This window comes from Falco biarmicus, chromosome 2 (assembly GCF_023638135.1).
Source record: "Falco biarmicus isolate bFalBia1 chromosome 2, bFalBia1.pri, whole genome shotgun sequence".
Lineage (NCBI taxonomy): Eukaryota > Metazoa > Chordata > Aves > Falconiformes > Falconidae > Falco > Falco biarmicus.
This window is the reverse complement of record NC_079289.1, coordinates 30,737,835-30,753,539: the sequence shown is the minus strand read 5'-3', so window position 1 is coordinate 30,753,539 and position 15,705 is coordinate 30,737,835. Positions and strand designations below refer to the sequence as shown.

At 41.5% G+C, this 15,705-nt stretch overlaps 1 protein-coding gene across 3 annotated transcripts in view; it reads right to left on the bottom strand.

The window, feature by feature from the left end:
* CAB39L (calcium binding protein 39 like) overlaps nt 1-15,543 on the bottom strand; it is a 68,123-nt gene extending 52,580 nt beyond the window's left edge. Inside the window, exons 1-2 of one of the 3 annotated variants that reach the window (XM_056329027.1) lie at nt 14,927-15,416; nt 12,828-12,955 (exon numbers count right to left, since the gene is read on the bottom strand). The gene's annotated coding sequence lies outside the window, so the exon portion shown is untranslated. Of the gene's footprint in view, nt 1-12,827; nt 12,956-14,926; nt 15,417-15,524 lie in introns of those variants that run through there. The other 2 variants (XM_056329030.1, XM_056329028.1) reach the window with 2 other exon arrangements.
* Nucleotides 15,544-15,705: the final 162 nt, after the last annotated feature.

The following is a 15,705-nucleotide window of genomic DNA, read 5'->3' as shown; positions in this document are numbered from 1 at the left end:
ATAACCTCTCAACACAAATGTACCATGGGAGGCCCAATCTTAACAGTTCGCACTGCAGCACACTAAAAAGAAAAAAAGTCATTTACAGTAGCAACAAACAAAAGTTATATAGGGCCAAATAAGCCCTCACTATCTAGTATGCTGGAAGATAGTCCTTGCATCACTGCTAACACTTTTCCTCATTAGATTGCGCAATTCTTTCATGTGTGTAAGGTATTTATCTGCCATCTCCCATTTCTGAAATATTCAAAAAATATTAATACCATTTAGTCTTCTTACAAATATTGAATTTAGCTGTTGGTTTCCATGTAACTTCAGCAAGCAATTTTCTTAATATTAAGCATGAATTAGCAAGACAGCATGGGGTACTGCTTGTTAAGACATCCCCTTCCCACATGCTCACGTACGCAAAAAACCCCTATGTATGTTCCCTACAACCTCCCTGGTAGGGAAAGACAATGGAGCATCCCTAACCAAAACCTTAAACTTCCCAATAGTGCTTGAAGCCGAAAGCTGTATTAGTGCGTATTCATCTCGCTAATGGTGATGTGCAATGAAAATACCAGGCAGATCAACTGCCTTTTGATGACAGTAATTTCTCTATACATAACGTGTGTCTCTGTTTCTGACAAGGGGCAAGGCAGCTTGAGATTAAGACTTTTCCTCTACTGACCACTACTATAGAAGTCTAAAGCATCTTTCATCAGGTGCTCTCAAGACGACTTGCAAATGAACAAAAATCAAGCTTGATTTGAAACACAAATTAAACATTCCTCACTACTCACCGTAACACACATTTTCATATGAGGAAACTGAGATGGCACCAAGCAAATACCCAAAGGTGTGCACCCTGAAATGTACAGTTGAAGAATTATAGTAAATAGGAACTGTAATTCCAGATCAGACAAATCTCCATCAAATCCCACCTCCAAGAGCAGCTGACACCAAGCACGAAGTAGAAGAAGAAATATGTACCAGAAGAAGGACCACTCTATTCTTCTGCTTTAGGCCATTAGCATCTTTGAGGTTTCCAGAAGTATCATCCAAAATCACCATGCTAAATAGCTACAAATGGCTCCACACCCATTCGCTTCAAAGATCTTAAAAGACCAACTACTTTTCTTCTTGGGGGGCTTTGAAGTTCTATCTGCAATACTTAAGATACAACAGATTGCTACAGATTGCTTCCGACACTCAAGACTGAGCAGCCAAGAGAGCTCAGAGACTATTTTCTCTAGATGGGGTATCAAACAAGAAATCAAACGCCATCAATGATTTACTGCAATCCAGTTAGCTCTCTGTTCTGGGCAGCAAAGGCCAGGATTTACCCACAGAACCACTGTATTTTTCAAGTGATTACCCCAGACAAAAGAGCAGCTACTACCAGAAAGTCCCACACAGAGCTAGAGCTAGGGTGTTGTACCAATGAAGAAATTAGTTCAGACCAAAGAAACCAAGAGTCAGTTCCCATTTGTGTCATACATTTCTATGTGATCTTGGAAAAACTTCCTGTTGGAAAATGCATGCATTCAAAACCGTAAGCTGCTTTGACACTATAGTGATGGAACCAAACACCCCAGGCAGCACCCAGTTTGCTGTGTCCTTTTCTTGCAGACTGGCATGACAATCTTGCAGTTTGTGTGATGTACATCTCCAGAAACCATTCCCACAGACAGAACAAACTTCTGAGTCTCTTCTCATGCAAGTTAAGAATCCTACTAAAGCAGAACGGTTGAACCAAAAACTGAATAATATTAGGCTAAGAGGGTCCAAAGCACTGTTCATTGTGCTTTCATTCATTTCATTGTTCATTCAATTCAGATTAAGAACTACAATTTTTTCCAGTCTCCAATAATGAAGCCTAAGCATTATTATAATTAATGAAAAATGGCTGTTACATTTAAGCAAGTGTTGCTCTAAACTGACTTGCCCAAAGTCACACCAGAAAATCTCTGGCTGTCAACACTGCTCCCCTGGAGAAAGAGAACCTAGGTCTTCTCAAGTTTTGCTCTTTGCCAGTTTTTGTCCTGCAATTAGTTTAACATACTGGATTAGGATAGGGAACCTTGAGAATTGATCAAGCTCAAGTTGCACATGGAGACGTTGCCTTCACAAGTACCCCAAAGTCATTCCTCCTGACAAACAATTAAGTACGTTCATCACTTGACAGATTGCAAATCTATTTGCCTTCACATGACGGACAGACGGTCAGTCAGTGCAAACCTGGATGCTTGCACTTTTGGTCCCACAATAAGGATCATAACATGATTGTAATGTGATCATCCAACCTGTTAGATGATAAACGGTCCCTGCTGTCACAAATCCCCTATCACAGATTTAGGGAGGCCTCCAGTGCCTCCCTAAAGAGCTAGTTAGTCCAGCCTGGCTAAAAGTTGACTACATTGAGCCAATTATTATGGTATTTTATGGAGTCCAATACTGTTACTTCCTGATGGGGAAAACCTAACCATGCACATTCCCACCCTATTAAAAAGCCATCCGCTGTTCTCCTCATCTGTGCTGCCCAACAGCTAACATTATAAATTAATTATAGACACATACAACCACAAAGTGTCCAACTAAAGGCTGAGTTCCTTTTGTTTTAATTAATAAACCAGGGTCATTCTTTGAATGCTTTACATGGCAGCAGGCATGCTGCAGGCTGGCATTTTTTAGTGCAGGAAGCCTGCCCTAAAGGAGGACCAACATGCAGCAGTGTGCCTGCCTTCAGGACAGTCTCTGTTTTGGAGGGAGGGCAGCTGAGGTACATCGGTGTGCTTTAATTCAACTCTGTTCCTGGCTAGCCTCTACACTGAAGGTCCCTGACAGGCTCTGGATACCTGGAAGAAAATAACTCGCCACATGACATAAATGGCAAGCTCTCGATATATAGGTTCTATTAGGTCAAAAATACTGATTAAAATCTTGGCAAACATCACTCCTCTACACATCTCTCAATGAAACCTGACAGCTCCTTTATTACACAGCACACAGATCTACACTTACATTGTCACACCCTCCAGAAACAGCTCAAGAAATTACATTTTTTTCACACTAATAGGCGTTTACATATCTCCTCTCTTCCTATGGGAACAACTGGTAACTTTTCTCTGGTGTGCCTTTGCAGCGTGCATTCACAAAATAACTTTATCTGCCATCAAAATCTACACTTCTGAAGAGTAAGACTGCTACTGTCCAATAAAAAACAGAAAGTCATGATTAGCACTGAAAGTGAGGTGTAGCCCCTCACAAACGAAAAAAAGTCTCAAGCTGTTACCAGCCCAGACTTGAGAAGTTATCTAGTATCTTTGAAAAAAACCCCAACAAAACCCCCCCACAAAACAAAAACAATCTTGTATCATAGTGAGAACTTCTCTGAGTCTGAACACCTGCAGAACACATTGTCTAAAATTATATATGCATTCAGGACCTCAATTCTCTAGCTCTCATATGACATTCCTCAATGTCGTGTCCAAGCCTAACCTCACAAGGAGACAAAATTTCCTATCTACTAAATCAAACAGAGATTCCCAAATCCAAGGAGTCAGAGCTGTAGGCCTGATAACAGAATTGAAAGAGAAAAGTCCCAAAATAGTTTCTTTTAAAAACAGCAGTGCTTTTTGAAGCAAACTATTGCCAATTTTGGACTTTCTACCCAAGTACCAGTGAGAAGAAAGGGCCAGTTTTCTGAAAGCAGGCCGAATCCCATGAGAAGGTCACCTAGCAAGAGTCATGCCAGTTCAACTTCCCATGCCAGTCCAGCAAGACAGTCTATACTAGCTGTCATCATGGGATGAAATTACTTTCATAAGCATAAGAACTTCAGTTGACAGATTTCTGCACACAAAGACCTGTATCCAAACAGCTGTGTATGAGCCGAGTAAAGACATAAAACCTAGAGCTGTTTAATACCTTGTTATTTAACCCAAAACCCACACTACCTATTTTTACTATTTTATTTTAAATAAAATACAGATGATATGGTTAGGAAGTTTAAAAGTAGCAAGTAATAAGAATCTGTGACAATTTACATAGAACTTGCTTTTCTTCAAAATTGAAGACAGATTCTATATGCTTCCTATAGACTTATGAAATAAGACCTCATTTGGAAAAAAAATGGGAAGATTTTTGCCTCTTCTCAAAACAAGAAATGAATGTTGGTACTACCAACAAGTGTATTTAAAAATTGAAAGATCTACTCCGGCTCTCACACAAAAAATGAATCGTCTGATGTACCTCAACATCTCCTTGAACAAGAGCAGCTTTTTAAAAGATCTTGGATCTTGACATTAATTTCAAGTGCTGGGGCACCTATATAGTCCATCAATAAGCTAGTACAATAGTTAACCAGTTACCATTTCCAGTATTTTTTGCTTTTACACAAGTTTGCATTATTTTTACTTTCCGCTTCCTGCCATCGTAACTCTTGTATTTGCAAATGGATGCTCTTTGAAGGCTCTCTATTTTGTTCATGCATAGGTACATAATCAAATAACTTCAAACTCAGAGTTTACTTCATTGCTGTCAAGTGTGTAGATACATTTCTCCAACACCTACAACACGTACTGACTTCAGTTTAAAAATATATCTTCAGGTGAATCAATCAAACGATTATATTCCAGAAGTGGGGTCAATAATATTGGAAAGGAAATCTCTTATTCTGCATTCATTGTATTCAACTACTGTCAGGCTCACTTTTCTACAGGGAGTGTCTTGTCCACTGCCTGTTGCCTGTCAGTCTCAATACCTTGCAGCAGTATTTTTTTGGATACTATTCCTCGTCATTAAGGTGCACCCAGTCTTTTTTCATGGCGATTAACTTCCAAAGCTTGGAGTCCATCTTTCAAAAGAGTCAGCTAACATGCTCTTTAATTCAATCAAATACACGAGGCTCTGCCATCATATCATTTTTCTACTCTACATGGCCTTAATAAAACTGTCAGGATTTTGCATTTACTTCCAACTGTGCATTCATTTGGGGTTGGGTTTGTTTTGCAAACATCCAATGACTGAACATCACAAAAATACATCTTAATTCAAGGATTCTTCACTGAGTGTAACATTCTCAGGAGCCAAATATATATTTGTATACTGATATACAAATCTAATTGATATACTAGACATAATACCTGTTTTCTATTCATCATCTTGGATAGCATTTGCTACATGACAATCCTTAAAATTTTGGACAGTTTTACATTAGCCATTTTAAAAAACCAATTCCTCAGTCTCCACAAATTTGTAACACAAAAGTTCAGGTTTTATTTACTGCTGTAATATGATGGATTTGTTCATGGTTACATGATTATTTGTAATATTCAGCTTCATTCTCACGGCAGATGTACGTAACAGTTCTGTCTTTTCAGCATTGTTGCTGACAAGTTCAGCACAGCCATCAGACATATGTTGCTGTTCTTTTTGTTCCCAGTATTTTTAGAATGTTTCCTTATTAGCCCTAGATCCTAAAGAAAATCTGGAAGGTTTTCTTTAATTGTCTTTATAAAAAAGTACTTATTCCTATATATTGGCTGCTGCCCTTGAACCACTTCTAAATCGACAGGACCCCTCCTTTGCTTAAACTATCTTTTCACATTCAGCTCTGCACATTCTAGATAGACACGTGTTCTCATATTTTTTCCTCTCCAAGTTTGAGAGACACTCTTGTAAGCAATGTTAGAAGTATATTAGTGATGTAATAGCATATCACATCATGCAGAACAGAAAATTTGCTTAGTCCCTTACGGTTTTTGTCTTCAAAGATGTGTCACATAGTTTTGCAGCCATCTTCTCCCATGACCTTATGAACTGCAACGAGACCTTATGAACCATGATGAGGAGATACTCAGTTTACAGGGCAGGGAGTTCAGTGAAAGAGGAAAAACAATGGGCAACATCTCTGTGAATGTTTTCTTAGCATTTAACTCCTGCCCAAGAAACTAGAATAGCATGAGGGTATCTTGGGAAATCCTCTGGCAACATCTTCCTTTCTCTGACAAAAGGGTGGAACACAGATGAATTGCAGCAGCATCTATCTCCTTACATTAATGTTGGGGTTTTGAAGGGAAAAACCTTCTCCAAACAACGCACAACCTAAAGACTACCAAGCCAACTTGACCTCAGAGTTCATTCAAACCTGTCTTCACTCAAACTGCCTTTGACCAAAGCACTTTGTCTTTTACTCTCCTGTTTTGCCCAAGGCTGTGTGCGATGCTTGCAATAGAGCAGTACAGATGTCCCAGGCAGTTACAAACTTAAACACGGATTGCAATGTACAAGACAAGACCTATTAATGACCTGCAAACGAGGAGGAGTAGGACCAAAGGTAAGCACAAATCCTATGTAATAAGCTTGCATTTAGAAGGTTCAGTCTTACTCAGCTCATTTGCTTAAACCAATTTGTCAAAAAACCCCAAAAACCAAACTCCAAACAAACCAAACAAAAATTATTAAAAAACCCCACCCCAAACCCACAGACTTTTCCCAGGGTTTATGTGATATACACAATATTTGCCTTAACAGAGGTCTACAACCACCCTGCAATCCTGCCCTCACCCTATGAAGTTCAATTTGATGTCTTATTTCTAACAACAAATAAACCATATACTGCAGACAGCTTCTCCTGTATCCAAAAGCAACACCTAGTGAATGACCACCATGAACTGGCAATCTTTTCCTTATTTGCAGAAGTGAAAGTGAGCTGCCTGACTGCCAATGCACTGCAGAAAGTGAGAGTATACAATTAAAAGGTATGCTTGAGGGAAAGCTGATAAGTCGTGCCTCCCTGCACAACAAAGAGCTGAATGTTACATGTTGCTTGGATCGCTATGGCTGCTGGAAATGAACTCTCTTTCCACATAATTTTAATATCTCCGTGTTCAGGAATCTCCAGTCACCTTACTTAAAAAGCCCCACACAACTTCTTTCCCACACTTAAAAGCAAGTGAACTGTATTCCTTGCTGCAATAAATCTGTATGTATAAATCTATACTAGTGCCTTTGTGCTAGATTGACATGGGGTCTTTATTAAAGACCATCCAATCCAATAGTTGTCACTCAGTTGTCCCCACATTTCAAAGTCCAGTTATGGAGCAGTACTTTATTCACTGTAAGTAGAGTCTCTTGCAACAGGAAACAAGGCACAAACATTACTGAGATGTAAGAAGTTTTCTTTTTAACTCATGCTGTAAAAAAATTTAAAGATGTTGTTTCACAATTGAGTTGTTTTAAGTTTACATTGCTGCCAAAAAGGGAATAATAGAATAGAATCATAGAATCATTTGGGCTGGAAAAGACCTTTAAGATCAAGTTCAACCATTAACCCAGCACTGCCAAGTCCACCACTAAACCATGTTCCTAAGCACCACATCTACATGTCTTTTAAATACCTCCAGGGATGGTGACTCAACCACATCCCTGGGCAGCCTGTTCCAATCCTTGACCACCCTTGCAGTGAAGGAATTTTTCCTAATATCCCATCTAAACCCCTCCTGGTGTAACTTCAGGTTGTTTCCTCTCATCCTATCACTTCTTACTCAGGAAAAGAGACCAACCCCCACCTGCCTACACCCTCCTTTCAGGTAGTTGTAGAGAGCGATAAGGTCTCTAATGAGCCTCTCTTTTCCAGGCTGAACAGCCCCAGTTCCCTCAGCCGCTCCTCACCAGACTTGTGCTCCAGACCCTTCACCAGCTCCGCTGCCCGTCTCTGGACACGCTCCAGCACCTCAATGTCCCTCTTGAATTTAGGGGCCCAAAACTGAACACAGTGTTCAGGATGTAGCCTCACCAGTGCCCAGTACAGGGGACAATCATTTCCTTTGTCCTGCTGGCCACACCATTCCTGATACAAGCCAGGATGCTACTGACCTTCTTGGCCACCTGGGCACACTGCCAGTTCCCTTAGCACCCTTGGTTGGGTCTCATCTGACCCCATAGACTTATGATGCGTGTCTAAGGGGAGCAGCAGGTCACTGACTGTTTCCTCCTGAACTGTGAGGACTTCGTTCTGCATCTCATACCCATCTTCCAGCTCAGGGGGCTGAGTACCCTGAGGGTACCTGGTCTTGCTGTTAAAGGCTGAGGCAAATAAAGCATTAGGTACCTCAGCCTCTTTCTCATCCTTTGCGGCAATGTTCCACCCTATATCCAATAAAGGATGGGGACTGCCCTCAGCCCTCCTTTTGTTTCTAATGTATTTGTAAAAACATTTTTTTGTTATCTTTTACAGCAGTGGCCAGCCTGAGTTCTAGCCGGGCTTTTGCCTCTCTAATCTTAGCCCTGCATAACCTCACAACATCCTTATGGTCCTCTTGAGTTGCCTGCCCCTTCTTCCAAAGGTCATAAACTCTCCATTTTTCCCTGAGGTCCAGCCAAAGCTCTCTGTTCAGCCAGGCTGGTCTTCTAAGCCAGCTCATCTTTTGGCACACGGGACCAGCCTGCTCCTGCGCCTTTAAGATTTCCTTCTTGAAGAATGCCCAGCCTTCCTGGACGACTCTGCCCTTCAGGACCGCCTCCCAAGGGACTCTGTCAACGAGGCTCCTAAACAGGCCAGTCGGCCCTACAGATGTCCAAGGTAGCAGCTCTCCTGACCCCCCTGCATACTTCTCCAAGAACTGAAAACTATCACCTCACAATCGCTGTGCCCAAGACATCCTCCAACCACCACATCACCCACGAGTCCTTCCCTGTTTGCAAACAGCAGGTCCAGCAGGGCATCTCCCCTGGCTGGTTCACTGACCAGCTGTGTCAGGAAGTTATCTTCCATGCACCCCAAGAACCTCTGGGGAAGTCTAGCCCTTACTGCCATCACCTCCCTTGAATCAGTTCTAGGAACAGCACAACTGAAGAGGGAGACAGAACAGCCTGCTAGACACCCTGAAAATTTAACAGCTGAAAAAAACCAAATCCCTCTTATATTTGATAAAAATGCAGCTTTTGGAGAAGTGAGAGGAACTGTGGAGGGTCTTACTAAATGTAAGATTTTAAATCTTTGGAACTACCTTTATCAATCATTTCTAACATGGACAATCCAGGCTACAACACTAAAAGAACAAAAGAAAAGAAACAATCCATCCATCCATGAATACCTTTTTGGAGGATGGGTGATGCAATTTTAAAATATTTCTAGAATATGTGGTGGCAAAAACAGTTTGAAAAAAAAAACAACCCACCATCCCATCCTTTTATCCTCACTCCTGCACACAAGCTGCAACCATACCTCTTGATCTGCTAATGTAAGGGTTATAGCACCTTGCTATGAATTCATTAACAAAATCGAATAATCTTAAAAATAATCCTGCACTTAAAACATGCTACCAAACTACAAGTCACATAACTGGTTCATCACATTGACAAACCATATCAGCATACTAAACTAAGGTAACCAGTTGTATTTGGTGGACATTTTCTTTCTTTTTTTTTGGCAGATACACACGAAATGTATTTGTCTAGCTGCACTCAATCTTACTAAAGTTTGTTGTTGTGTTTTCTTTAAATGTCAATCTGCATGCAATATAAATTTGTTTTGGTATTACTTTGTAACAAAGAGCATATGTATCCACTTCTGTGAAAGGAGTGCATAATTCATATATTACAGTCACTTAAGTAACATTGCTTATGAAAAAGGGTTGCAAAGGTTTGGACCCACAGTTCACTTCTCTCATTCAGTGCTGCTGAACAGATGCCTTGCACATTTCCAACATAGCTTCTTTGATTCCAGACATTCAAGAATTTTACAGAAATTAACTCAAAGTTAAATTGAGTCACCTCCAAAAGAAACCCATTCACCTCCACTGTCTGTAAAAAGCAGGAGGGGTTTTTGGTCTGGCACAACTGAAGATGCAGAGAGGTCCAGGCTTAGGACAGCTCTGCTGGGCGATGAAGACCATCCACAGGAAGTGTTTTGCCCATGCCACCACTTCGCTTATACTGAAGAAGTAGTTGCACACACACTTTAAACTGGGATCAATGACACCAACAATCAAATTAAAAAGCAATCTATCTCCAGATGCTCATTTTGCACCTAGTACACCCTCAGTTCCCTGAAAGAAGAAGAAATACCGAAGTGGCTGCACAGCAGATTAGAAGGGGAAAGTTATTCAGATAAAATTAGCTGAGCCAAATAAGTAACCTTTTTTTTTCAAACCTCAATCAGTGTCCTGAGCAATGACACAAACGAACAAGAGAAGGCTGAACAGCACAGGGTGAACAGAACTGTTTCTTTCTTTGCCAGTGCCAATTTAAAATGTTCAGGGGACTGTGGCTTCCCTGGCCCCTTATAATGCTTATTAACAAAACCAAATGCAATAAACATTAATAGGACAATACTGCCTCACATCCTTGCTCCTCCTGTTCTCCATACCTTACTGCCAGTTTCCACATCTCTATAAAGCTAAGCCAAACCAGCTGCTAATGTGGCATAGTGAACTGGATCACGAAAAGCAATCAACTAAAAAAACCCTCGGGTTTTTCTTCAGCTAAATTAGTTTTCCCACAGGAGGCTGCAACTAAGGACTACTTAGTCCAGAATATTCATTTCAAGAGCCCTATTGTTGAGCCCCTACATCACGACATATATTTACCCTGTTTTCTGTGGCTGGTATATTTGAAATCTTACAGGTTTCAGTTTTATTTGAATGCAGTTATTCCATCTACACACAATAATGAGTTCCAAGTTTTTGCCATATGCCTCCTTTTGATGGCTTTTATTAGGTCAGGTCCAATTCTATGCCACACATTCACTCCCTTGCCTTTGTACAGCTGCTATCAAGACCAGCACTGACCAATCAACCTTACATCACCTGGCATCACAAGGACAGCTTCCTCTACACTTTGATTTAAAAAATAAAAGGCAAATCAAAAAGAAGTTGTGGAGCACTCCACAGAACATCTCCTATGAGTGGGAACACCACAAGTTCACTAACTCTTAAAGATTGCTTAGAAATTTTTGTCTGCAACATCTTCATTTAATGAAAATACTTGGTACACATACTTTAATTGGCATGCAAACGCACAAACAGAGTCCATCAAAAGAGTCAGAATACTTTACAACCACTAGCTTTACTTCCGAAAATACCCCTGAACATTTATTTCAGATAAACATATAGTTATGTTCCCATGGAGAAACGAAGATAAAAAGGTTTTTAGGCATCCATTTATTTTGGGTTCCTTTCATCACAGACATCTGCTGCCTGGTTTCCAGAGACCTCAGGCCCTTTCAAGTGCAACTGTAATCACAGGCTTTCAGAACTTGTCAATTCATCCAAGTCATCCAAATTAGAGGACACAGTTCTAGGTCTTGAACAGTGTATTGTGGTGGGGCCGTGGCACAGCAAAGACAACGCATGCTGTTCAACTTGGTCTGACATTATCTAACATTTAAACCAGTCCTTGCTTTCTGTGTTCACTCAACTGTCTGGAATCTATGTTGGCAATGAATACTGGGACTGTAAGACAGAAATATAGCTAAAACTGAAAATGTTTCTACTACAGAAACATCTATAAAGATGAAACCCGTTACATTACCAGCCTCCAAATGCAGACCTTGAAGGATATGCCAGCTAGTGGATGGTTAACAGTTTCAGCCTATTGGGCCAGACTCCAAAACTCTCAAGCCAGTTGGTAATTAACAGACATCTCGGTCCTCCACATGAAAGAACTGTATTGTTTAAACAATGACACAAATTTTTCCTTTCCTTTTCATTGCCAGTCTCTGCCTGTGTTTTAAGATTCCCTTAGGGCCATAACAGTCTATGATTTTAGAAGCTCCACTTTTCAAATGGACAATTTGTTTGACTTTTAGTTGCCCAAAATACAAATGTGCTTTTCATTACAGGTAGAACAAAAATCATTTTACAGGCTTCTCAGAGATCCCAAATCTCCCCTTTCTTTAGTAACTGGAAAAAAATAATATCCAAATAACCTAATTAAAACGACATATCTACAATAGCAACAGAACTACAAAACATACTGAGGGCCTGTAAACAGTCTGTGACAAACCTGATTAGTAAGCAATGCACCTACAGGGAATATTACCCTGTGTCTTCATACATAATGAATCAAAATTTTTTAAGATAAACCAAAAGATGCCACACTGAACACATTTTGTAAAGAAACAATTATCTATGATCTGTATAAAATTACCAGTTCTCTGATCTGTTATCTTACCCAAGATAGATTAGATATGTGAAAAAGGAACCATACTTAAACTGATCATGCAATAAAACAGAACATTAAATAAAAGTTGCATTTTGAAAGAATGAGGTATGGGCACTTACCTATAAAGGAGCAAGTTAAATCAATAAGGATAACAAGGAGGATGTGACAGGGAAGAAGCTGGTAAAAATACTCAGTTGATATGATGATACTTTAAGAAGAAAAGGGTCAATAACGCAATAAGCCAATCCCATCAGAAAAGGGCAAAAAGCTAAATGAGAATTATAAAACATCCTCCAAATGCCCATGGCTTTCCAAAGTTGATGGCTTTGACTGCTTTGCTGTTATCTGGAGTCAGACCGGAGTCTCTGTACCTCACCCAAGCCTATCTGGCCATATGAGCAAACATCCAAATCCTCACACCACATTCAAAATAATAAAAACATCCATGGAGAAGACAACTTTGGACTAGCTTCATCTCCTCCCACTCAAAGTAGCCATTTGCAGTCTGCCTAAGCAATTGTTCATCTGAAGTCTCTAAATACAACCAGAACTATGTAACACAAAAGCACAATTCAGCAACTCAGTCACTCACCAGGACAGTCAGCCCTTTCATTGTCACCCTAACAAAGGTGCACCTAGCAAATGGGTAGGCATGTGCAATGGGCTATCCTCACCTCTAGATGCAGTTAAGTCAGTCCACGTCTAAACTGCAGAGCCCCAAGAAGCTTATACGGCTGCTAGAGGAGTGCTGCCAGCAGGTTGTTCAGATGTGTCATCAGTATCGCTTGTGAGCTTCTGCCACCTAACAAGTTCGGGAAGAACTGAGCTTACTGGCTCACTGGCAGAATTTGCTGCTATGTTGCAGAACGCCTATCTTACACTTCTAGATAAAAGCAAAAACAGGGAAAGAAGTAAGTTTCAAAACTGCCTCCTTATTAAACTTGTTTTAAAAAGGATATATTTCCCATTCCTTTTGCTTCAAATAACAAGCAGAATATATTACTAATTTCTCTTTTGTCTTAGAGGCGTGCAGTCATGTGCTTCCAGCTTCTTCCATCCCTCCCAGCTGCTAATAAAAGCTTTGGAGCGCTACCAGCACTTCATAAGGAGTAACACAGATTACACCAGTGTCACCCTCTTCAGTACATGTCCTCCGCAGTCACTTGCTACAACACCGAAAACCGCACTTCCAACCACACTGACATATAGCTCATTTGCATATGTGTGAATGCAAAATCCTGATACCAATCGGTCCTAAATTTCATTTTAGTAGATTCCTTGCATCAACCTCCAAGGACAGTCTTGGCACTTCCCTCATCTTTTTTCTAGAGCTAGGCCTCGCCATGAGCGACCACCACAGACCGCAGCAGTGCGTGTTCACTGACAAGTGCCAGGCAAAAGATCCTGCTATGGCAGATAGAATAAGCTCCAGTGGCTTGCTCAGAGCAAAGGGGTTGCTTTCCTCAGTGCTGCCGGGTAACACCACCGACTGCTTCCAAGTAAAACCGTCATTGTGGTTAGATTCCCAATACTTATATTTCAATGAATTATTGCCGGAAAAAGGCTCGAGTCCATTTGCTGCTCAAGACCATGAAGCATATGGCAACTTTATCATCACAAAAACCCAATCACACCATCACCCTAGCCATGTCAAGCAAGCAGACATATACAATCCCATTACCAAACCATAATTATTTAACAATACTTATTGTTTATGAGATTAGTGTATCATCCCCATATTGCTGATTAATGCTTATCACACAGTTTGAAAGCATGCAGACAAACCCAGGAGGTCATTTAGCAGGCATTTAAGGAAAGAAAACTTAATGAGGAAATAACTTACAATTAATACAATTATGATGATGCTGGGCTCCATCTTCTCTGTATTTGATATATTCCTCATATACAATTTGTAACACAAGTGTTTCATAACACTCAATATTAATTTGCACAGACATGTATTAATAATTCAGTAAAATGAAATTACTTAACCTGCAATCATCACCTCATAATGCAGTATATTCCCAGAGCAAGAAAAGCTTGTAATTAATTTTTAAATAAACAATTACAGGAAAGAAATCTCACTTTTGAAAAGTACTATTTTTATTGAGAGATTTGTCAGCGCATCAGTAATGTTGAACCACCTGTTCCCAACAATGTTACTGTTGGTTGTCTCATTTCTCGCTGTAGAGTTAGGCAGTACTCATACACTAATCAATGAACTTCAAACACAGGCACAGATGTAGGGATCCCTATGTAAACATTTAAAAGGCTTTATAGAAGTAGAAATCAGATGCTGGGCATCAAAATCTGCTGCAGAATCCTGAGTCTGACCAGAGCTCCAAGTTACATAAACATTGCATTCCCCCCAAGACTTAAATTTAATCTCTATCCCTCACCCAACTAAAGAAATACTTGTAGTAACAGCCACAATATTGGAAATGCTTTGACAATTATTGGAGTGTGTTAAGTTTACCTCTACAGTTTAACATGAGGGTAAAAAAAAAGACGTGATAAAAAAGCAATGACAAACCACCCTCCCCATCTTTTAAAAGCACATTACATTTTTGCCTCTGAAAAATCCCTTTACTTAGCCATAACACAAACACTTGGAAAGTAATACCGCTGAAAATTTTAAAGCCAACGTAAACTTTTATTTTCACACTTTGAATCAAAATGACAGTAATAATTCAGCACTTAATAGGATACAGCTGCAATCAGCAAAGGCAAATTGCAAGGGCCAGCAGTCAAGTTAAGCAACTCATTCACCTACCAAGTATTTTGATTTGGAGGACTGGAATCAAAGGCCCAAACATCCCTCAGTAACACTTGCATTCTCCAATGCTCCCCACCCGTGTGCCTGCAGCCTCACTGAGCTCAGCCAGCTGCCAGAACCCTTTTGACCAAGGCAACTTCCCCCAGGGGCCTAGCAACCGCCTAGACTCCACATGGGGTGTGGGAAGCCCCGCAGACGCGAGCAGAGGGGCAGACGGCCTCACCCTACACGCTATGAGCGGCCCCACATCCCCCAGCCCCTCAGGTAGGGCGGGCCACACCAGGCCCAAAACAGCAGCCGGAGCCATCCCCGCAGCCTACCGCTCATTCAAGCGGATCAGCTGCCTGGCTCAGCCCTTTACCCCTCGCCCTCGCCGCCCGAGCGCTACTGTGCCAAAATGGCGGCGCTCCCACCGCACCCAGCCCGCTCCACCACCAAGAGTTTACAGCCAGCCCCGGCCCAAGATGGCGGACGCAGCGCCAGCCTCTCGGCTCCGCACACCCCCACCCCCCCACCAAAGCGCCGCGCGCACGGACGCCCCCGCCGCAGCCAATCGCGCCAAAGGAAGACGCTCGTCCCCAGGGGAGCGGCCCACCTCCCGCGCACGGCGATTCGCTCCTGGGACCTGGCCCCGCCTCGCGCATGCGTATGAGCGAGAAGACGCCGCCGCAACGCTATAACCCGGAAAAGCCGACGCCCAATCACCACACACTTATCTGCCCCCCCCCACACACCCCTCCCGCCTTGCGCCGAAGGGGAGGGGGCGGTACCGCAGG